At 46.9% G+C, this 22,744-nt stretch overlaps 1 protein-coding gene across 3 annotated transcripts in view; it reads right to left on the minus strand.

The window, feature by feature from the left end:
- Positions 1–22,744, minus strand: part of LOC142571108 (glycine receptor subunit alpha-2-like) — a 238,950-nt gene that overhangs the window by 183,221 nt on the left and 32,985 nt on the right. Inside the window, exon 3 of one of the 3 annotated variants that reach the window (XM_075679396.1) lies at positions 21,677–21,797. The exons of 1 other annotated variant lie outside the window; for it this stretch is intronic. The gene's annotated coding sequence lies outside the window, so the exon portion shown is untranslated. Of the gene's footprint in view, positions 1–21,676; positions 21,806–22,744 lie in introns of all 3 variants that reach the window. One more of the 3 variants, XM_075679397.1, reaches the window with a different exon arrangement.

Here is a 22,744-nt window from a genome sequence, read left to right on the forward strand (position 1 = left end):
AGTTTTTTGCCAGGTTTTGGAATCATCACTACCTCCGTATGCTTCCACTCCTCGGGTACTGTCTCCTCCGCTCATTGCTTGTTGAGATAGTCAGTAAGTTCGACTACCAGCTCATCACTGAGGTTGCGAATCAGCGCGTTCTTCATCTTGTCTGCGCTTGCAGCCGTATTCCTAGTGGTATTTCTTATTGCTGCGTATACTCCCTCTTTGGTTATAGGCCTGTCCAGATCAGAATTTTCTTTCCCCTTTTAGCACTCCGTGTAGGCTGCTGGGTCACCGTCCCCGAAGCACTTGTGCCTTACTCTTTCTATGAGCTCATACTCTGAGCTCTGAAACTGGTGAACCAGCCTCTGTATGGCCTTGTTGTTCTCCGACATGGTTTTAGTCGGGTGCAAGAGTGCTTTGAGTATGCTCCACATAAGGAATTGCTAAATTGTTGCCAATTTGCTCTTCCCAATTGTTCCCCATACTCTTCTGTCTTTTGCGTAATTTCCGCAATCTTCAGCTTTAGCTTCCTAATAAACTTCTGCCCCTCCATCTTTTGGTCAGGCTCTGTCTTGCCTCCCATAGCCGAAGCAGTCTAGAGTCAACCTCCGGTATTTACTCTGCGCGGTCAATCTCCTTGGTGTACTCGCTTTGCCTTTCCTTCAGCATATTCCCCCATTCCTCGATTGACAGTATCGCACCCAGCGGATGTCCATCACAGGCTTCTCTAAAGGCATCCCAGTCCGTTATTTTTGCTGTACCTATCCGACGCTTTACGTGAGCCATTCCGATCTGCGTCTTGATGATGTAATGATCACTACCCAGCCTTTCCAGCATATTTTCCCAGACCGTCTGTCTCGCCCTTCTTACGAAGGTGAGGTAGGTCAGGGCTGGTGCCCTCCTGGACGCTGCTTCCCATCCTGGTGGGGACCTCTGGGTCCTTTAGGAGTTGGCAGTTTATGTTGTCGGCCGCCTCCTTGAATGTCGTACCCTTTTTATCGGTGGTCTTGCATCCCCAGCTAGGATCCTTGGCGTTGAAGTCTCCAACGATTACGAGCGTGTTGTTTTTAGCCAAGCTGCTCACACCGTGGAAGAGGTGCGTGAATTTGCCCTTCTTCTGCTTTGGAGGACTGAATACGTTTACAATAAAAGTACTTCCCTCGTTCTTCTTTTTCGGTATAATTTCGGTAATCTCATGACCTATGTCTGTGTCAACAATCTTGTCGTGTGCTATGGCGGCGAAGATTTTACCGCAACGCCAAGACCAGAATATGGGCAGGAACTTCTGTATTTGCTATATTACCAACTAACTGCAAACTTAAGAGGTTCCTGCCACATTAATTTTGCTGTTATGGGTGTCTCTGAAGTTCACTTCGGAAATTTACGTACATTCTACTCTTTCTTTATCTGTAACGTGTTCGCCTAAAGCCTCTGGACGCCCCTTTCGTTAGCAAATGGAGCTCTCGGCTGCGCTGACTATAACAAAGCGACCTACTAGACGTACATTCTCCCATACGTCTGCAGCAGCCCGCGTAGCACATTTAACGATATCAAGGTATATGCTTGTAGGATGCATAGTTTTCTATATATTGTAAATGAAGGTAATGTGAAGCTTCTTGGGGTGTAGTTTTACGGAAAAGGTTTCCGCTTATGCATCCGGTGTATATTTTAGGGCTTTTAATAAATGTTCGCTTGCAAGTTCGACGTGTCTTTATACACTTCGTTGAAGAAAACGCGAGCGCGGTCGCCAGCTTTACGGAGTCCTGGCATGCTTTTGGACAATTGTCAGCAATAATATTGCAACGGAAGTGGTGAGCAGTGAGAAGACGACGACGACGATCGGAGGCTAGCGCGGGCTGTTGCCTCTTGGCCAAGGGCGGCGTATTCCATTGTGAATATACTTGTACATAGCTTTTCGTCTGCGTATTCCTACTTAACATATCTGGTGGAGGTGGACACTCCCTGTACCTCGTCACGGAGCTTCGCAGTGGACAGTACGTCGAGCCTTCCTTCATGGCTCCCTGCGGCGACAACTCGACTGCGCCGGCACCGACTCCTGCTGCCATTTCGACGACTTACATCGCTCTCCCCGCTCCCCGGAATCCTGGCGTATTCTCGGGCAAAGATGGGGAAGAATGTCGAGGACTGGATCAGCCTGTACGAACACGTCAGCCGCAATAACCGGTGGGACTCTACAATCATGCTCGGCAACGTAGTCTTTTACCTCGGCGGCACACCTCAAGTTTGGTTTTCGGACGCACGAAGATGAGCTCACCAGTTGGGATTCGCTTAAGCAAAAGCTCCGAGATTTGTTCGGCAACCCCTACGGTCATCAACTTGCCGCGCAGAAGGCGCTTTCCGGTCGTGTGCAGACGTGAACAGAGCCATATATCACCTACATTCAGGACTTCTTGGCTCTGTGCTGCAAAGTTGACGCACACATGACTGAGTCAGACAAGGTTTCCCACATGCTCAAAGGCATTACCGATGACGGCTTCAACTTGCTGGTTTTCAACAACGTGGCGACGGTGGATACCGTTATAAAAGAGTGCCCCAGCCTAGAACTCGCTAAAAGCCGACGTATTGATCAGCACTTTTCCCGTCTGCCCAACACCCCAGCGACACCTTCCTGTGCCGACGCTCCTCGTCCCAACAACACTGGCGAGAGGCGACTGGGTGTGGTTCAACGGGCTCCAGAACGGGCAGGTCAAGGCGGAGAGCTGCATCGGAACAATCGATGAGGAAGTCTAAGCCGAGGATGATGTCATGGGGACAGTGGACGATGACAGTAAATAGCATGATAGGGGAACGATCGGCCAAGGAGACGCGGGAGGCGCACATACCAATTTCGGGGGCTGTGCGCCATCGGCGACACGGACAACAGGCGTCGTGGCGGGCGTGATTAATGTATTCAGGCGGTTGCGAAGGTCAGCGCTCATTACCTACAAATGCGCCCTAGTGTGTATAAGAGCAGATGCAGAAACACCGTCGACTTGCACGTTAACAAGATTCAGATGAGTGGGCAATGTCAGTGGAGGATTGGGCGGCGTAGGGAGCAATGCAGCGTCACCTCGAGGCGCTGCATCGTCTAGTTTTCCGGCTGGGAGCGGCGCCCGAAGGGAGTCGGCGAAAAGGAGCGACGGGGCTGGAAAGAGCGAGATTGTAGTCGTTGGGGCGAAGGCGAACGAAAATAGGGGTGATTCGGCGCCCCTATTTCCGTCGACTTCGTTGGCTTGCCACCTTCGGCACTAACTTACGTTGACTTAGTGTCATCCCCACCAGTGCCCGACGGTCACTACATCGCGGCTCCTATGCAAGATGATGATGATGTTTGGTGTTTTATTTGCGCAAGGGCCAGGTATGGCCAAAGATAGCCAAGCCATTGGTAATGAAATGAAAGTGGAGCGATAAATTACGAGCAATGGTTGTAAAAGGGCTGCAAAGGGGCCTAAAAGACGGTCACTGTAAAATGTGTAAGAGCTACATGTAATAAAAGTATGACAATGGCTATGAAGCGTGCCATGGATGCGAAATAAGCATTCTAGAAGAATAACATTGTGCTAAAATTGGTCATTTCCATAAAAATTCGAAAAAACACTACTGCCCCAACAAAGTCCTTGAAGCGCAAGGACCTGAAGGCGTGTGCTGTAAAAGGACTACAATCAGCAGTATCCTCTAGAAAGAGGATGTGGTACGATACTATTGGGCTATTAACATGCAGAACAACATCATTCAAGAAATCTAGGAGAGCTTTGGTGGCAAAAAGGGGTTTCTTAACAAGAAACATACCGGGATGGAGAGGGATACAATACCGTTATGCTAGAGGAAAATGTTTCTTTCTTTCTCTTTCGCCTTCCCGATACTCCACGAGGACGTGGAGGGACGGTGAGCCTTTCACCACATCTACCACAGGTAGGAGGTTCGTTGCCAGTAAGCACAAAATTCTGAGTACCATATGTGTGTCGTGTTCTGAGTCTACAGAAAAGGACATCAGTCCGTTTTTGTAACGGAGCGCCAGAAACCTATCCTTGGCTTAATCAAATGGAGCTTATTATTTGTTTCATTGTCCCACATGCGTTTCCGGTAGCTTCGCAGTTTCGTTCACAAACTAGGCTTGAGGTCTGTGGCAAGAATAGTAGTGGTGCTATTACCAGCTTGAGGAGTGACTGATGTGGCTATTTCATTGGCCAGCACATTACCTTCGATGCATCTATGACCAGGGACCCAGCATATTGCCGCATGTCTACGAGACGAATAAATATTGCACAAGAGAGAGCAAAGCTCAATGAAAACATTATTTTGTGTTTTCTTAAGGACATTAGTGATTTTACAACACTTAACGAGTCCGTGAATATTATTGCTTTCTCTAGTTTTAATTTCTTTGTGTGTTTTGCCGCAGACAGTACTGCGTAGATTTCTGCAGTAAAGGTGCTTATATGGGGGTTCAGTACACCTGCTTCAGAGAAAGAAGGTCCAACAGCCGCATAAGACACACCAACATGCGATTTTGACGCATCGGTGTAGAATTCCGGACAAGAGTACGTCACTTGGAGTTCATGGAAATGCATTCGTATTTCGAGCTCTGGTGAGTATTTTGTAACTCTTGCAAAAGATATATGACACTCTATTACCTGCCAATCCCAAGGCGGTAGCACCTTCGTTGGAGGCATCAACCGGGGTTCGAAGAGTGGAACATCCATTTCCACGCTAAGCTCCCCCACACGGAGTGAGAAAGGCTGTCTTACAGAGGGTCGATTACGGAAAAGTGCAGTACATGTCGAATCGTTAATAGTTTCACAAGACGGATGTTCAGGATTAAAGTGCACTTTAAGGAAACATGTAAAGCTGGTGTAAGATCTCTGCAGATTGATTGACCACCCATTCGATTCTACATACAAGCTTTCAATGGGGCTGGTTCTGAATGCGCCCGTGGCCAGACGGATACCCAGGTGGTGGACGAGAGGCAGCATATTTAGTGCACTCGGGGCGGCAGAGTTGTATACTATGGCGCCATAGTCTAACCTTGATTGAATAAGGCTCTTATAAATATTCATTAGACACTTCCTGTCGCTACCACATGTTGTGTGTGATAGTATTTTGAGTAAGTTCATTGTTTTTAGACATTTAGCTTTGAGATATTTTATGTGTGGGATAAAAGTAAGCTCAGAGTCAAGTATTACACCTAGAAATTTGTGTTCTTTGTGGAAAGGTATTTCTTGTCCACACAGTTCCATGCGTGGGTCTGGAATCAGGCTTCTCTTTCTTGTAAACAGAACACACGAACTTTTGCGGGGGTTGACTTTAAACCCATTTTCGTCTGCCCACTTAGATATCTTGTTCGATCCCCGCTGTACTTGTCTTTCGCACACTGCAAGGTTAGAGGATTTAAAACCTATTTGTATGTGATCTACGTAGACGGAATAAAATATAGCTGGCGGTAATGAAGCGCGGAGTGTGTTCATCTTAATGATAAAGACAGTGCAACTGAGTACGCCTCCCTGGGGTACACCAGTTTCCTGTGTGAATGTACGCGACAGTGCATTACCTATTTTCACCCAAAATGTACGGTATTGTAGGTAGCTTTCGATAATGTTTAACATATTGCCGCGGATGCCCAGCGCCGACAGCTCGCGCAATATTCCGTCCCGCCAAGTTGTATCGTACGCCCTTTCCATGTCAAGAAATACGGATAGGAAGGATTGCTTATGTACGAAAGCATTGCGAATGTTTGATTCGATGCGCATGAGATGGTCGGTTGTAGATTGCCCTGCCATGAAGCCACGTTGAAGTGGGTCAAGCATATTACTGGACTCTAGAAAATGTACGAGACGGCGGTTGATCATTTTTTCAAAAACCTTGCAAAGACAGCACGTAAGCGCTATAGGACGGTAGCTGGTCAGCAGTGATGTATCTTTAGCGTGCTTCAAAACAGGGATAACAGTAGCTTCTTTCCATTTAGATGGGAGGTACTCGGTAGCCCAAATAGCATTGAAAAGTGCGAGTAGCGTTATTTGAGTGTCGTTGTGGAGATGTTTAAGCATGTTGTACATGATCCTGTCAGGTCCAGGTGCAGAGCTCTGACATGCAGCCAAAGCAGCTGCCAATTCGGCAATGTTAAAATGCTGGTTATATAATTGGTTCTGTCTGCATTTGCGGTTGATGGCCTCGCGTTCTGCTATTTGTTTGTGCTTTAGGAATGCCTTGGAATAATGATTTGAGCTGGAAATCCGCTCAAAATGTTCCCCGAGTGCGTCAGCTTGATCTTCTAAGCTATTGCCTTCATCGTTTACTAGGGACAACGGATGAATTTCGTGTCCCTTTAGCCTTCTAAGCCCGTCCCACACTTTAGCCTCTTGATTATATGAATTTGTAGCTGAAAGGAACCTCTGCGAGCTTGCCCTCTTTGCCTCTCTTCACGTTCGTCTTCCCTAGGATTTAATCTGTTTAAATTCTACGAAATTTTCGGCAGCAGGGCATTCACGCAGTTTGTCTCAAGCTTTATTTTGTCTCCTCCGTGCCTCTCCACAATCGTTATTCTACCAGGGGACCCGCCTTTTAAATGAAGTGCCATTTGTCTGAGGGATGAATTTCTCTGCTGCATCAATGATAAGAGCGGTAAAATATGATACGGCATGATCTATGCTAAAACCACTTATAAAATCTGGTAATCTGTAGGTGGATTCTTTAAAGCATTCCCAATCAGCCTCGGCTCGTTTCCAGTGAGGAACAGGTGGAGGGGAGTTATCTTGTATTACTAGGTTTAGAGTCAATGGGAAGTGATCACTTCCAAACGGATTTTTAGTTACAGACTACTCTAAATCAGCGAAGATAGAGCCAGAACCGATAGACAGGTCTACTGAGGAGTATGAATTAGGTTGTGGGTTCTAGTAGGTCGGTTCTTTCTTATTAAAGAGGCACGCGCTGGAGTTTAAAAGGAAATTTTCAATGAGTCGACATCTCGCGTCGCATCGTGAGTCTCCCCACATCGGGTTATGGGCGTTAAAATTTCCCACGAGTATGTAAGGTTCGGGGAGCTGGTCAATGAGGTTATAAACGTCTGTTTTTTCGAGACGCTGGTTTGGCGGTATATAAATGGAAAGCACTGTTACTAATTTGTGAAAAAGAATGGCCCGAACTGACACTGCCTCGAGGGGCGTGTTAAGGGCGACGGGTCGGAAAGTGACAGATCTGTGGGCAACTATTGCTACACCGCCAGAGGAGGTAGTCTCGTCGCGGTCATTCCGTAAGATAGCGTAATTACGAAGGTCATTAGTGTTTGTAGGTTTCAGATGTGTCTCTTAAACACACAGCGACCTTGGATTATGTTTGCGTAACAGTTCGTTAATGTCGTCGAGGTTACGTAAATGTCCTCGTACATTCCACTGTAGTATCTATGTTTACATTATGATAAATGTGTTGGGTACTGTGTGTTTAAGAGAAAAGGATTAGCTCACGGGCCTTTTTCAGGCGCCGTGATGGGAGTTTTGTCTCTTTTGAAGCGATCGAGAGTGCCTCGCCGCTCCTTAGGCGCTGGTGGCGCCGTCTTGCTGGTGGTTGTGTCCATCGCCTCTTGCGAGGCGCTGGACAGGCGCTCTTCCGAGCGCTTTGTTTGGCGTGAAGGCCTCGGCACGTTGGACGAGGCCTTTGAGGTCACCTGCCCGGAGGAAGATGGCCCCTTCTGCTGGGTTGGCGTAGCAGCGCTAGCTGCAGCCACCGGAGGGAGCGGATGGCATTTCTGCCGCCACACTGGTTGTGGGTCGGACAGCCGCCAGAGACCGTTGTGGCGCTACTCCCTGACGCGCCACTCCGGCAAATGTGTTTTTCGGCAGGTAGGATACCCGCCTGCGTGCCTCCTTGAAACTAATATTTCCCTTTACTTTTATCTCCACAATTTCTTTTTTCTTTTTTCCAGGATGGGTACGACCGCGAGTATGCGGCGTGCTCCCCTTCACAGTTTACACAATGGACAGTGTTCTCGAAAGCTTCAGAAGTATGTTCATGGGCACTGCATTTGGCACAGGTTTGACGGCCTCGGCATCTCTGCGAACTGTGGCCGAAACGTTGGAATTTGAAACATCTGAGTGGATTTGGAACATATAGCCTAACACGGAGCTTGATGTACCCTACCTCGATTGACTCGGGCAGGACACTTGATCCGAAGGTGATTATCAAGTACTTGGTTTGGATTTCTTTGCCTTCTCGCCTCATCTTATTTCTGTTGACATTGATTAAATTCTGTTCACTGAAGCCCTCCAAGAGTTCAGCCTCAGTGAGCTCCAGCAAGTCATCGTCCGACACAACGCCGTCGGTGGTGTTCATAGTCCGGTGCGGGGTTACTGTTAGTTGGTTATCCCCAAATGACACTAGCTAGGCAGTTTCTCGTATTGCTTCTTACCGCAGAGCTCCAGGAGGAGATCACCGCCTGCCATCCTGGTCGCCATATAACCGGCTCCAAAAACATCTGTCAAAGTCTACGATACAAGGAAAAGTGAAATGGTGCGCACTGGTTTGCCTGGTTTTTTCGAGTGAACTACATGCAAACGTGGGAAGTTGCGACTTGGCGTCCGAAAAACTGAAAAACTTCATCGGTGCGCCCTCTTTTCTGAGGGCGATCAAGGAGTTAAGGAAAGGAGCTATCCATAAAGATATGTGATATTTCGGCAGTAACGCCAGCCATCCACCGTGGATTCCTACAAGGGGATGCTGCAGGACCTGTGAAACACGGCCTGCAAACGCCAGCTGTACATTACCACTATAAAAAAATAGGAAATAACCTAGGTGGGCTATTCACACAAGGTTAACCTTTGCTGCCTGGAAAAATTGGAACAAAAGGAAGCCAGAAGAAAACAGGAAAGGTGGAAAGTAAGGAAAAGACGAGGGTTGTAGGGCGAGAGAGACAGGAAAGGGCAACTGCCGATTTCCTCCGGGTGGGTCAGTCCGGGGGTGCCGTCTATGTGAAGCAGAGGCCAAAGAGGTGTGTTGCCTCCGCCGAGAGGCCCTAAAGGTCGAAACACCCAGCAGCGGCTCAACCTCCAGGATCCCCCTTTCCCCAGACACGGCTAAGCCGCGCACGGCTACACGCGGGAGGGTCGAACCCTCGTGTGGTCGGCTACGTGGTGTCGCAACACACCAAACGCCTGCTGACGCAGACGCCCCTGCGGGGTCCTATGGAAGACGTCCTACCTACACACGGGATCACAGTACCTCATACAGTTTTATCTATTACGGCGAATTGCGTGTGCTTGCCAGTGGTCAATTTTGGCTTGACGACACAAGTGCTGGCACGCGGGATGTTTCTGGCCCAGCTTTGCTCATTCGAGGATCACTCAATAGCATCTATTGCAGTAGACGACAATTCAGCTGATCCTCCTCTGCCATCGCAGTCGGCAACTTGTACCATCGAAGACTCACAGAAAATGATTGCGCCCGACCTGCCGTCCGAGCACGCTCATGAGCTCTACCGCGTTCTGTTTTCCTACGACGAGATTTTTTTCCTTTAACGATCGTCCTTTGGCCCAAACTACCGCTGTTAAACATCGCATTAATACCGGCGATGCCCCTCCTATTCATCGCCGCCCGCATCGAATGTCACCGGCTGAGCGACAAGTTATTCACGCCGAAGTCTGCAAAATGCTTGCCAAGAACATTATTGAACCGTCATGTAGTCCATGCGCGACACCTGTTGTGCTGGTAAAAAAGAAGGATGGCTCGTGGCGCTTTTGCGTGGATTATCGATACCTTAACAGGGTTACCAAAAAGGACGTGTATCCCCTACCTCGGATTGATGACGCCCTTGACTGGTTCCACGGTGCTCGCTACGTCTCCTCTACTGATCTAAGCCTTGGCTACTGGCAGATTGCCGTCGACGATCTCGACCGCAGGAAGGCAGCTTTTGTGACACCAGACAGTCTTTATCAATTCAAAGTGATGCCGTTCGGTCTATGTAACGCTCCTGCCACATTTGAACGCATGATGGCTTCCCTTCTTCACGGTTTCAAATCGTCCACGTGCCTGTGCTACTTGGACGACGTTATAGTGTTCTCCCCAACGTTCGCTACGCACCTCGAGCGCCTCTCAGCAGTCCTGGACGTTTTTCGTCGAGCCGGTCTGCAACTCAAAGCTTCGAAGTGCCAATTCGGCCGTAGTCAGATAAGTGTCCTTTGGCATCTCGTTGACGCGAACGGAGTGCGAGCGGACCCAGGCAAGATCGATGCTGTTACGCACTTCCCCGTTCCGAAGTGTGTTAAGGATGTCCGCAGCTTCATCGGCCTTTGTTCGTACTTCCGCCGTTTCGTGAAATATTTCGCGGCCATAGCACGACCACTAACCGAGCTTTTGAAAAACGACGCCCCTTTCCAGTGGGGCGATAACGAGGCCTCTGCATTCTCGCATCTAATCGACCTTCTCACAACGCATCCCGTTCTGGCCCATTTCGATCCTTCTGCACCTACCGAAGTCCGTACTGATGCCAGCGGTCACGGAATTGGCGCAGTACTGGCCGAACGCCAGTGTGCCAACGACCATGTTATCGCTTACGGCAACAGGCTCCTCTCACCCTCGGAGCGCAACTATTCCATCACTGAGCGTGAGTCTCTGGCCCTAGTTTGGGCGGTTGCGAAGTTCCGCCCACACTTATATGGCCGACCCGTTTCCGTTGTCACGGACCATCACGCGCTTTACTGGTTATGCTCACTGAAATATCCTGCAGGGAGACTTGGTCGCTGGGCCTTACGCCTCCAAGAATATTCGTATACTCTCACCTACAAATCTGGTCGACTACACACGGACGCTGACTGCCTGTCTCGCTACCGGGTAGAAGAGCCTGACGACGGTGATAGTAGTACTGCCAACGGCATTTTCTCTGTGTCTACCTTTGCTAACATCGCCGATGAGCAATACCGAGACCTATCGCTGCGAGCACTCATCGAGCGTCTGCGCTCTACACCAGCGACACATCCATTCGCCGATATGTCCTTCAGGGTGGCATTCTGTACCGAGGGAACTTCCTCCCTGCCGGATCTGATCTTCTTCTTGACGTGCCAAAATATCTACGACAGACTGTGCGCTTTGAGATGCATGACAAACCCACTGCAGGACATCTTACGGTAACCCGCACGTACGACCGCGTCCCTCGCCGCTTGTGTTGGCCTGGTCTCGCTCGCTCCGTCCGACGCTATGTTGCTGCCTGTGATCCCTGCCAGCGTCGGAAAACACCTCAGGTGCTACCTGCCGGTCATCTCATGCCGATCACCGTCCCTGGGGAACCAACCGTTCGTTTGTGTTGGATGATACCTCCTCGGTCCCTTTCCCACGTCATCCTCTGGGAACAAATGGGTAGCCGTCGCAACTGATTACGCCACCCGATATGGTGTCACGCGGGCTTTCCCTACCTGTTGCACCACTGACGTCGCGGACTTCCTCTTGCGTGACATTATCTTACTTCGTGGGGCCCCGCGACAGCTGCTTACTGACCATGGTTGTGACTTCCTCTCGAAAGTTATCGCCGACATAGTGCTTTCCTGCTCCACTCAACACAAGCTGACTACCTCATACCATCCTCAAACCAATGGCCTGACCGAGCGGTTAAACCGTACTCTTACCGATATACTCTCCAAGTACGTTTCCAAGGACCACGAAGATTGGGACATTGCCCTTCCTTACTTCACATTTGCGTACAATTCTTCCCGGCACGACACCGCCGGATTTTCTCTATTTTATCTACTGTACGGTCGCGAACCGAACCTGCCCCTAGACACGGCACTTCCTCCTGCTGCGATCTCAACAAGCGAGTATGAGCGCTACGCCATCGTCCTCACCTACCACGCACGCCAGCTTGCCCGTGCTCGACTGACGGCCCCGCAAACCACCCAGCAGCGTCAGTACAACGCCCGCCAAGGTGACGTACGCTTTCCGCCTGGTGCGCTCCTGCTCCTGTGGTCGCCCTCTCGTCACGCTGGACTTTCAGAACAGCTCCTTTCGCGATACACAGGGCCCGCGTGCTACGCCAGGTGATGCCTGTGACGTACGAAATTGCTCCTGTCTGTTCAACCTCGTCCTCTACTCTGGCATCTAGTGATGTCGTGCATGTCAGTAGGCTCAAGGCCTACTAGACTGCTTCCGAGTCCGGCCTTTAGTCGCTCAGGGGCAGCGCTTTTGCCGCCGGGGTAGTGCTACGCAACAGTGTACAATGACGAAGAGGCGAGCCGTGAGAAGACGACGACAACGATTGGAAGCTAGGAAGAAGAGCCAAGAACGAAGAGCAACGTTCTTGGTTCGACCAGGACGCATCTTTTCGCTCTCTGCCTGGACGTGGCCTGGTGCCTGAGTTCCCGAACACTGGTTCTGGTCAAGTAGCTGGCGGTTTTCTTTTAATCTGTGTGTTTTACGTAATTGGTTTTGACCTTTTGTTGAATATCTGATAAGCTTCCAGAGTAATTTCCTATTTCTTGGTAATGTCACTCTCATCGCCAGGCCAGGAGGTTTCCTCCTGGTCGGCTTCTGTTCCTAACTCTGATTTGCCGGTGGAGCTTTTCTTACGCAGTGGGACGAGCAGCGTACCTGTGGCTTTGGTTCCGAGTGATGGCGGGGTGATTCGCATGAAGAATCCCAAAGCAACTCAAACCGAAATCCGGATGGCCTCGGCCAATTTTCAACAAATCACCGAGGTTCGACAGATTGGCCGAGGGGGCATTCTTTGCTGCTCGTCAGACCAGGCTTGTGTTCAAGATTTGGTGAAGTGCGGTGTTTTTGCGACACATCCGGTGAGCACTTTCATTCCTCATCACCTTGCATGTACCAAAGGCCTAGTCCGTGGTGTCGACATATCTCTATGTCCCGCAGAAATCTTGGAAATATTTTCAACGGCAGGCGTGATTTCTGTGTATCGTTGCAGCCGTGTCGTTGATAATAAGCGCATGGCCGCTGAAACAGTTATAGCTACTTTCGCTGGAATGAACCGCCCATCGGAAATCAAGACATGGCCACTTATATACCGAGTTCAGCCTCTATCACCTCGCGTCCTTCAGTGCCTAAAGTGCTGGCGGTTTGGGCACTCAATAAAAACCTGCAGGTCAAACACACGATGCCGAATTTGTGTAGAAGGCCATCATTCAAATGACTGTTCTTCCCTTAATGATTCCTGCTGCCTTTGCAGTGGTCCCCACCCCGCAAATGAACCTAATTGCCCTGCAAGGGCAAAAGAAATGCAAATCCTCGAAATAATGGACAGACGTCGATGCTCTCATCGTGAGGCCATTGGAGAAATTCAGAGCAGATCTCAAGGGTATGCTGGTATAACAGCCCGTCAAACATTGTCTATGGAGAACTCAATCTATGAGGCTGTGGTAGCTTCCTTAGAAAAGGCATTGGAGAAAGCAATTGAGCGCATCATGACAAATCTCACCGACTCCCTTGTTCAGATGCTGTCCTCACAACTAACTCCGTGTCTTCAACTAACTAGTAAACCCAATATTGAGGATCCGGTGTCGGGTCTACCGCGAAGTCCACCTATTGAAATATCGACCGCGCAGCCATTCACACATAACGATTCACCAAAGCCATCAACTCCTGAGAAAGTCGAACAAATCTGTCTCTCCGACACAGATGGGGTGGAAAATTAAGATGTAGATATGGACCCCCGATCTCTTAAACGAACAAGGTCACCGACAGAGAAAAAATCTAGCTCTCCCATCAACCCCAAAGCAAAAAAGTACGTTAGAGAGACTCCGACTAAAAAGGACTTATTAAAAGATAACGTTTTAGACCAAGCAGTCTCTGCTGCTCGGATTTATTCACCATAACAACTTTAAAAGTAATTCAGTGGAACTGTCATTCCGCACTTTCGGTGGCAATAGATTTATTATATCTTATTTCTACATACTCTCCAGATATTAATATTTTACAGGAAACTTGGTCAATCTTTTCATCTTAAAAATTTACGATCTTTTCGATTGGATCGACCATGCAGAGGCGGTGGTTTAGTGTTGCTTGTCTCATCAAAAATCTGCCGTAAAGCTACTATAGCATACCAGATAATGTCCCCAGACTGTGAAATCCTAGCACTGGATATAATACTGCCTGGTTGCACACCTTTTTCTATAACTAACACGTACTTCCACGCTGGAGTACAAGATACCCGTTATCTAGATACCTCTATTGCTCGCAGTCAGAAGAACATCATACTAGTGGGAGATTTTAATTGTCATCATGTATCGTGGAGTTTCCGAACGGACACTTCTGGCAACCGCCTGTGATATTGGGTCTTAATGAATCATTTCTCCTGCTTAAATTCGAGAGCACATACTTTCGTGCGTGGTCAGTCGCGATCTGCCCTAGATCTTACGTTTGCTACCCCGAGCATGACAGTCACTCCTGGAAGATTGTAGATTCCGGAACTAACAGTGATCACCTTCCTATAATTTTTGAACTGCTTACTTCGTTAACTAGTTTAAATAATAATATGCGTACTTTTGTTACCGACGAAAATTTTTAAAATGCTTTAAAATCAGCTTTACAAGCCCAGGAGGGCATGGAGATGGATATTAAAGCAATGAGCCTATGTTCAATACTAAAACAGTCATCAAAAAAGCTAAATTTGCTGTAAAATCTTATAAGGATGGATCATATTGTCCCTGGTGGAATTCTGAGTCCGAACGAGATTTTAGACTTAGAAAAGCTGCATGGAAAAAGCTTTTATACAACCAGTGTCCTGTTAATTGGGCTGATTATACATGTATAGCTACCAGATTTAAACGAACCGTCTCAAAAGCTAAGGAGGATTACAATTCCAGGCACTACACCTACCCTTCGATGTCTAGCAATAAAAAAGCCCTGTTTAAATTTCTTCGATCTCGCAAAGCTATACCGGCCCCCGTGAACGTCAAATCTGTCGTTCTATCAACAAAAGAATTATCAGAATCACTTGAGAAAATTGCTCTAGGACTTGCGCGACGTTTCACACATCAATTGCCGATAGGACTAAAGAAACCTCGCTTGGTAGACGACTTTGTAGCAGTAACAGCGACAGAGCTTGAAGGCATTATTAATTCTTTGCCGGTGTCAGCCCCCGGTCTAGATGAAATTGCAACAGGAATCCTAAAGGTTTTAGTTGGTTATGCGCCTCAGGACCTACTCAACATAATAAATTTCTCTCTCAAGAATTCATTAGTTCCAAGAGAGTGGAGAGTAGCTAAAGTTATCCCACTATTAAAGAAAAAATAATCCGGACTTGACTTAGAAAACATAAGACCAATTTCTCTTACCTCAAATGTGGTCAAATTAATAGAAAGGGTTCTTCACGGCCGTATAACACATTTTATGCAGGATGATAACCTTCTCAGTCCTTGTCAGATTGGATTTCGTCCGGGCCACTCCATATGGTGCGCCCATGTAGATTTAGAGAGCCGCATTAAACTTGCTCGCCGCAACCGAGAGTACGCAGCTTTGGTGACGCTAGATTTAGCAAAAGCATATGACTCTGTAGAACATTGCATTCTATTCGATAAGCTTCACTCTACGAATTTCCCAAAATATATAACCGCTTGGATCTGTAAGTTTATAAGGGATAGAGAATTTTATCGTTACCAACACGGTATTTCGACGTCTAAACACAAGCAGACAAGAGGTGTACCACAGGGTTTCGTTCTTTCCCCTATATTATTTAACATTTTCCTAAGCACCATTCCTTTGTCTCCGGAAGTACATGTTTATGTTTATGCGGACGATATCGCATTTTTTTCCTCTGCAAGCAATATACATTCTCTACAACAGTCGTTGCAAAATTACTTAGGAATGCTGGAGACATGGCTAGACAGATTAAGTATGTCATTAAAGGGACACTAAAGGTTACTATTAAGTCAACGTGGAATGTTGAAATACCATCCCAGAAACCTCGAAACGCTTGTTTCGTGCCAAGGAGAGACTTATTTTAAGAGAAAATGCGTTCTGAAGCGTCCGCGTACCTCTAGCGCAGTTCAAATCGCCCGTCCTTCGATCGAGGAGTACTGACATCATGGTCTCATAGTGACGTTGCACCGTCGGTGAGTAAAACGGCGTCCGCAGACGGCGCTACGGCTTTTCTGCGCAAAACGCAAACGCGCGGCCAGAAACAGAGCCAAGACAGAGCCGACAGCAGAGCGAAAGCGGGAGTATGGTGGCTAGCGGAAGGAGAAACGCGCGACCATAAGCTGGTACTTCATTCTATGACGCAAACTTCGACGCTCGTCGCAATGGACCCTGACAACGACAGATTCGCTCGCGATGCTGGGCTGAACTTCAGCGATTTGAACACTGACGAGCGCGACCTGCTGCTGAGGGCTCGCGCTGCCGGCGTCGTTGCGTACTACGACGGCGGCCTCGACACCGGCTCTCCGAAAGCAACGAGGGCTTCCCACGACATCACATGGACGTGGCATTCTCGCTGCTTGTTCCAAATGAAAGTTTCGCCAGCCAGCAGAACCCGCACAGCACGACGCGATAACGAAACTACTGAAACTCCAAAGCGTGCGCGGCGCAGAGTCGAGCGAAAACGAAACCTTAAGACCACCCATACTACTGAAGGGTAACGTCAAAATGTTATTTTTTCTTAGAATCGAATAGACGTAGTCAAGTAGCATTTTCTTCCGTCTTATAATCGAATGAAATATTTTTAATACGACTAGTTGAGTATTAGTAACACAAATTATGAGGAGTGCTTTTGTCATCGGGCTAGTACCGGAATGTCGCTGGGGGGTCTCAAATAGTGTCTTGCATTTGCCTCAATTTCTCGGTTACTAAAGCTCTGTTCGCGATTATATTGACGCCTTAGACGTTCTAGAACATTGCTCTACCACTTTAACTTGACTTTCTGGTAACCTTTAGTGTCCCTTTAAATATTAGCAAAAGTGCGGTCTTAGTCTTCCCATTAACTGCACAAGTGCATATCTTTGCAATGCCGGCAGGAAATCATTCCTCAAGTTGACGAAGCCAGGTACCTTGGTGTTATTTACGATGGCAAACTCACCTGGCGCAGTCACATTGAACATATTAAAACAAAGGCAGAACGAGCCGTAGCTATGCTTCGCCGGCTCAGCCACCGCCGCTCTGGACTACGCAGGGATATCTTACTGATTATTTATAAAATGTATGTTCGACCCATATTAGAATTTGGCTGCGTAATATTTTCTGGTGGCCCCGCCTAAAAAATTAAACTTCTCATACTTTTAGAAAGAGAAGCTCTACGGTCGTGCCTCGGGTTTCCTAGATTTGTTGCCAACGCTGTTTTATATCAGGAAGCCCATATACCCAAGCTTGATTGCAGATTCCGCATGCTTACGGTTCAGACCTATTTAAAAATTTATGAGTTTTCAAAAAGGCGTACGCAATATGCTTTTATCACTGAACCATCTGAGTTTTTTCAGGTATCGTGGTCAAGATTCCACAGTCCTCAGATATTATTTATGCAAGCACAGTTACAACAATTGGATGTGTCCATACGCCAAGTTTGTCATTCAAATAATGATTTAACGGACCTCAAAATTGAGTTCGAGGACATATTTCTGAGTCATGCTAAACTGTTACCAAGGCGAGATTTAATTGATATCCTAAACGACCACCTATACCAACTAACCACTGAAAATGTAATAGCCACTGACGCTTCTGTGTGCAATGAGAAGGCGCGAGCGGGGATCTTCTCTGAATCTCTACAATGGTCTTACTCGCTTCGCCTTCCCGATTTCACACCTACATTTCAAGCAGAATTAGTAGCGATTATATTAGCATTACGAAAACTTCCCCAAAACGACCCATTAGCTGTTATTGTGACCGCCTCGCTACCTGTATGTGCAGCACTGACTGCATCTTTAGATACAAGAATTCAAAGAGCCTTTCGTTCCGTACTTACGGAAAGTATGTTTGCTTTGGGTACCGGGACATCATGGGTTACACTTGAATGAAATGGCCGATTCACTCGCACGAGCATCCCTCAACGGCCCAATCATATCTGTTTTGCCGACATCAGCTGATGTCACCGCAGCTAGGTACAAAAATTTCGCTATATCTCAAAACTCGGCAACATCCATACTAACAACGTCTTCTGATTTCCACCATCATGGCTTCCCATGGAATAATAATTGGTGTCCTTCAAGACAATTGGAAGTTTATTTTACAAAATTGAGATGGCGTATACCTCCTCTAAATTTTTACTTGCACAGGTCTGGTCTCGCTATGTCCCCTCTATGTTCTTTTTGCAGTTCACCTGAAACTATGGAACATTATTTTCTCTCCTGCCGCCGCTTTATAAGGCAAAGAAAATTATTAGTACACTCATTCACCAAACTTGGGCTATCGCTAACCTCACCAACCATTCTTTCTTTTGGGGCGACCTCACTGGGATCCAGCTACAGGGATGCTTTTCTTGCAATTTACAATTTTATTAGAGATACAAAAAGAGTACCTTGCTGACTTTCTAAAATCATCAATATTTCCTATTATTTCATTTATTTACGCTAACTTACTTTATCAAAATTCTTCACAATATTTTCATCACACGTCTAAATTACAGTTCTAGTCTCACGCTCCCCAAATTAAATCTAGTTTGGCTTTACTTCTAAGCATACGAAAAACCGCCTGCTTCTTGGCCAATCCCCCATAGTGTGTATGCGCCACTGTCTTGGACACAAGACAAGACAAGACAAGCTAGCGCGGGCTGTTGCCTCTTGGCCAAGTGCGGCGTATTCCCTTGTAAATATACTTGTATATAGCTTTTCGTCTGCGTCTTCTTGCGTAACAATATATAACAAAATTGGGAAAAACAAACTTCCAACGTGATGCATATCTTGCTCTTGTATGCCGCAGTGTCGCCTTCTGTCCCTGGTTTTGCATAGGGCACTGACCGCCAGTGTGATTGTAGTATCCGGTTATGTTCCCGTGGCAATGCAACTTGCAAACATTCGATAACAATGTGCGAAATTTCCTTTATATAATTATTCGCCGCGTTAGCCTAGTGGTTATGTTGTGCTCCTGAGCCCAATGTCGCTGGTTCGATCACGATCAGCGCCGCCCGCATTCGGATGGAGGCGGAATGCAAGAGCGCTCGTGTTCCGTGCATTGGGTGCACGTTAAAGATAACCAGGTGACCGGAATTAATCCAGAGCCTATGGCATGCCTCAATCACATCGTGGTTCTGGGCCGTAAAGCCTAGAAAAGAAACATCTTGCAAAATCTGATAAACAAGTTATGCGAAGCCTTCGCACTGTGATACCGCGTGAGGACGTCCGAAAGGCCTCTGATCCATTTCTGGGAACGAGCGTGCAAGTACCGCTATGTCCCATTTTATCACTTCTGTGGGATCGACGAGTACAAGTCACCAAAAACGGTCACCAAAAAAATTCATTGTCCTCCACTATGACGTCTCTGAAAGCTCCAGTGTTGGTTACAACGTTATACATCACGAATCAACCAACTAATTGATTTTTCTTAATGCTGCAAACGTCATTAAAATCGGTTTTGTTGTTACCGAGAAGGATGAATCGTCAGCTTCTCATGTAAGTGCATACAATTTCCTGAGATAAAGCGTTCTGTATAAACTAACGGGAACTGACAAATGGTGTTTCTCTGTAAACACTGCATCGAATAAAAAAAGTAGAACGTAGTAACAGTCTAGTAACTGTACAAAGTGAATTTTAGATTTCAATTCATGTCATCCAAGGGCCCTATAAGGTTAAACTGTTCTAATATGTTTTTATTCAAATATTCTGACGTCCAATTTGCGTAACCGCTGACGCAAGCATTGGGCGGTGACATGAAGGGTTGTCTAAAAAGACCAATGAAACGCTCTTCCCGTTCATAGGAGGTCACTTTTGTTTATTGAAAAACGAATAAATTGCCTACACTGACCAACTTGTCAAATCTAATTGGCTGACAAGAGGCGAGGTGAACGCTCAAGTGGAGAGGGATTCGAAGGGCAGAGCCAGTGCACTGAAAATCGATAACCGGATGAAGAGGGTGGTGCCGGCGTCTGCGATTGTTCCACTTTACGTTACTTAGCTTGCGGTGGCTCGTCGAAAATCGCAGCGGCATGCAACGGAAGCTTAAGAAAGACGCTCAAGCGGATCCTCAGCAAAGAAGGGTTGGCAGAATGAGGTCGTAAACGTGCCGAAAGTGCTCGAAAACATTACACGGCCACGCAAGAAGTTTTATTATACGCAAATAAACCCATGCTCCCCCGCACGTACGAGTAGCCAGCGCCTAAACGATTGACGGCAGCCATCTGTTATTGATTTCAGAACGGGGCAGCCTGTGTATATTCAGAAGAAAATTCAATTTTGCTCGGCATACTATTGCAACTTCAATGCGTACACGTCACTTTGACGCGGTGAGTTTTCGCGGTTTTGTGACGTCGCGTGACAGGCAGGTGAAGTGGGTGCAGCCCGAGAACGCTTGACCAATAGCCGGGGGCTAATGGCGAAAAGGCGTCGAATCAGAAATAACTGTTTTTCTTTTTTCGGTCAAATCATGCATTATCAGTGTGTACACATCATACCATATGGGGAGGTATCACGGTTTTAGTGACGTCGCGTGACAGACAGGTGAATTGGAGGTGGTCCAAAAATGTTTTTGACCAATCGCGGAGGGCTGATAGCAGAAATGAAATAGGAAAGTTTGGAAAAGTTTTACGTTATAGCGCCCTTGAGGTTTTATAAATGGTCTTGACATATGCCACTAACTTGTGAGTAGGACTTTTACAGAACCTTCTTAAGCAATGCGACAACTTTAGGTAAGTTGTAGACAGATAAATTATATTAGCGCGTTCGAAATGTTCAACAACAACACATGTCGTTTCGATTCTGCGGTATCAGTTCTTAGTGCAAAATTATGGATTTGTAAACTTCGCGTTTTTATCCATTTGACGGTTGGTGATTTTCGCAACCTTCTTGGAAATGTTCGAGGTGCTAAATCAAAGTTCGGCTTCAATGAACTGGTAGCATTTTCCTTTATTTCTGAAATGGCACGAACTTCATTCAAATCGGCCTACCGGTTATCTCATGAGACCATTTCTACGTGTCTCATATATTTCACTAAAGAACTTCAAGTTTGCCCTGACCTACAACCTTGCTCTTATACACCTTTTCTCGAAAATATCATTTTAGCAGATCCGGGCGTGGCCATTCCTCTCTTTCATTCTTCGTCCCGCAGTGTCCGGGACTATTTGACGCGTTGCTTACGCAGGGCCTCACTGGCTGAAGCCAGCACCTTGAGCCGTCTTGGACATTCTGGCACTATCAAGCGAGGAAACATAAAGTGTACGCAATTGTGCGCATCGAATCTTTTTATTTTTTTTAGATGTCATACGTGTCCTTCCACTTGCTTTCTGGCTCATTCCACAGGTTACAAAAGACACTAGTGGCTTGACATTTTTGGCACATGGAAACATAATATCGCGTTGACAATTACGTACCCTCAGACATTTAGCCGTTCCCACAAAACATCTCAACTGAAAGGTCAACATAACGTACTTTCGAAGAAGTTCACCTTATTTAGAAAGGGTGCAGTTCTCAGTCTAAGTGACTGGCGATGTAGGATTAGGGCCGCGAAAACCGCGACACTTTTCCGGCGTACGGTCATCGATTTTGTCTCGTCATAAATGACTTCAGAGCACCCTGTTCTGAAAGCTCCAAAAGTCGCCATGCGCCACCAATCGAAAATAAGTCCTTACCTGACTTGATCACTTCTTACTTTCCCGCAGAGGAACAGGGCAGTGTTAAGGCAAAGCAGTAGAGCATTCTTGGTGATCATGGTGCCCCCTAATCAACGCCGCTCCTTATGTGTTCTTCTTTCTGGAACCCTTTGGAAAGCACCAGAAATGTCTAGACGTAAATCACAATGAATATCCACTTTTAGCCCAGAACAAATCTAAGTAACCTGCAAACTACGACATTGCGAGCTTCAGTATAGGTCATGTTATCTTATTTCTTGCCCAGTGGAATGTGGACAGCGTTCTTGTTCATGGTCATATCGTACATACTAGAAGTACAGTGCATTAGGATAATCTTAAACGAGTGCTGAAATGGCATGTCCAACTCCACCACCCCCTTTTTTTTTCTCTTTGCTTTAAATTCCTTGACCTAAAAATCCTACGGGATGTACATGCAAGCTTCAGAGTGCCCTAAATAGTTTACTGTAATAGTTTTAGTATGAACTAATTTTGGTTTTCTTTCTCAGCATGTGCAATGCTGTGACGTCATGACACTGAGGATAGTCACGTGAGTCCAAAGTATTGCGACATTCTAGCGTTCGCTCTGGCTCCCTCCGTTATCTTCTATGCTGCGACTCGTTGTGCAGCTCCACGTGATCGGTGCTTAAAGCGGCTAATTGCCTGATCATGCACATAACATGCTACTTCAGGTGATATAGGTGATTCATGATTTGACACATCGATTCATTTTAAACCCTCACGGAGCATATACCAGTGACGAGATCAAGTAAATTGTACCATGCATCTAGAGTGTCTGGTCCAAGCCAGCACACACGCTTTCGCAGCACGCAAAGCGCCTTACGCGCGTAATCACAAGAACGATTTTCCGCAATATTTTAAAAGCTGATACAAAGCGGTACAATGATGCGTTGTATAAAGGGCGCGCAATTTACGGGCGTACGTTTTCCCGTAGGTTCTTAGAATTTTTGATGTAGGACTCCAACATTATTTGCTCCTCAGCAAAGTGCCGGCTTTACATTGCTTGCTTTGCCGATTTTAACTTTGAACAAATGTAACGGTAATATTTAC

The sequence above is a fragment of the Dermacentor variabilis genome, chromosome 2 (assembly GCF_050947875.1).
Source record: "Dermacentor variabilis isolate Ectoservices chromosome 2, ASM5094787v1, whole genome shotgun sequence".
NCBI lineage: Eukaryota > Metazoa > Arthropoda > Arachnida > Ixodida > Ixodidae > Dermacentor > Dermacentor variabilis.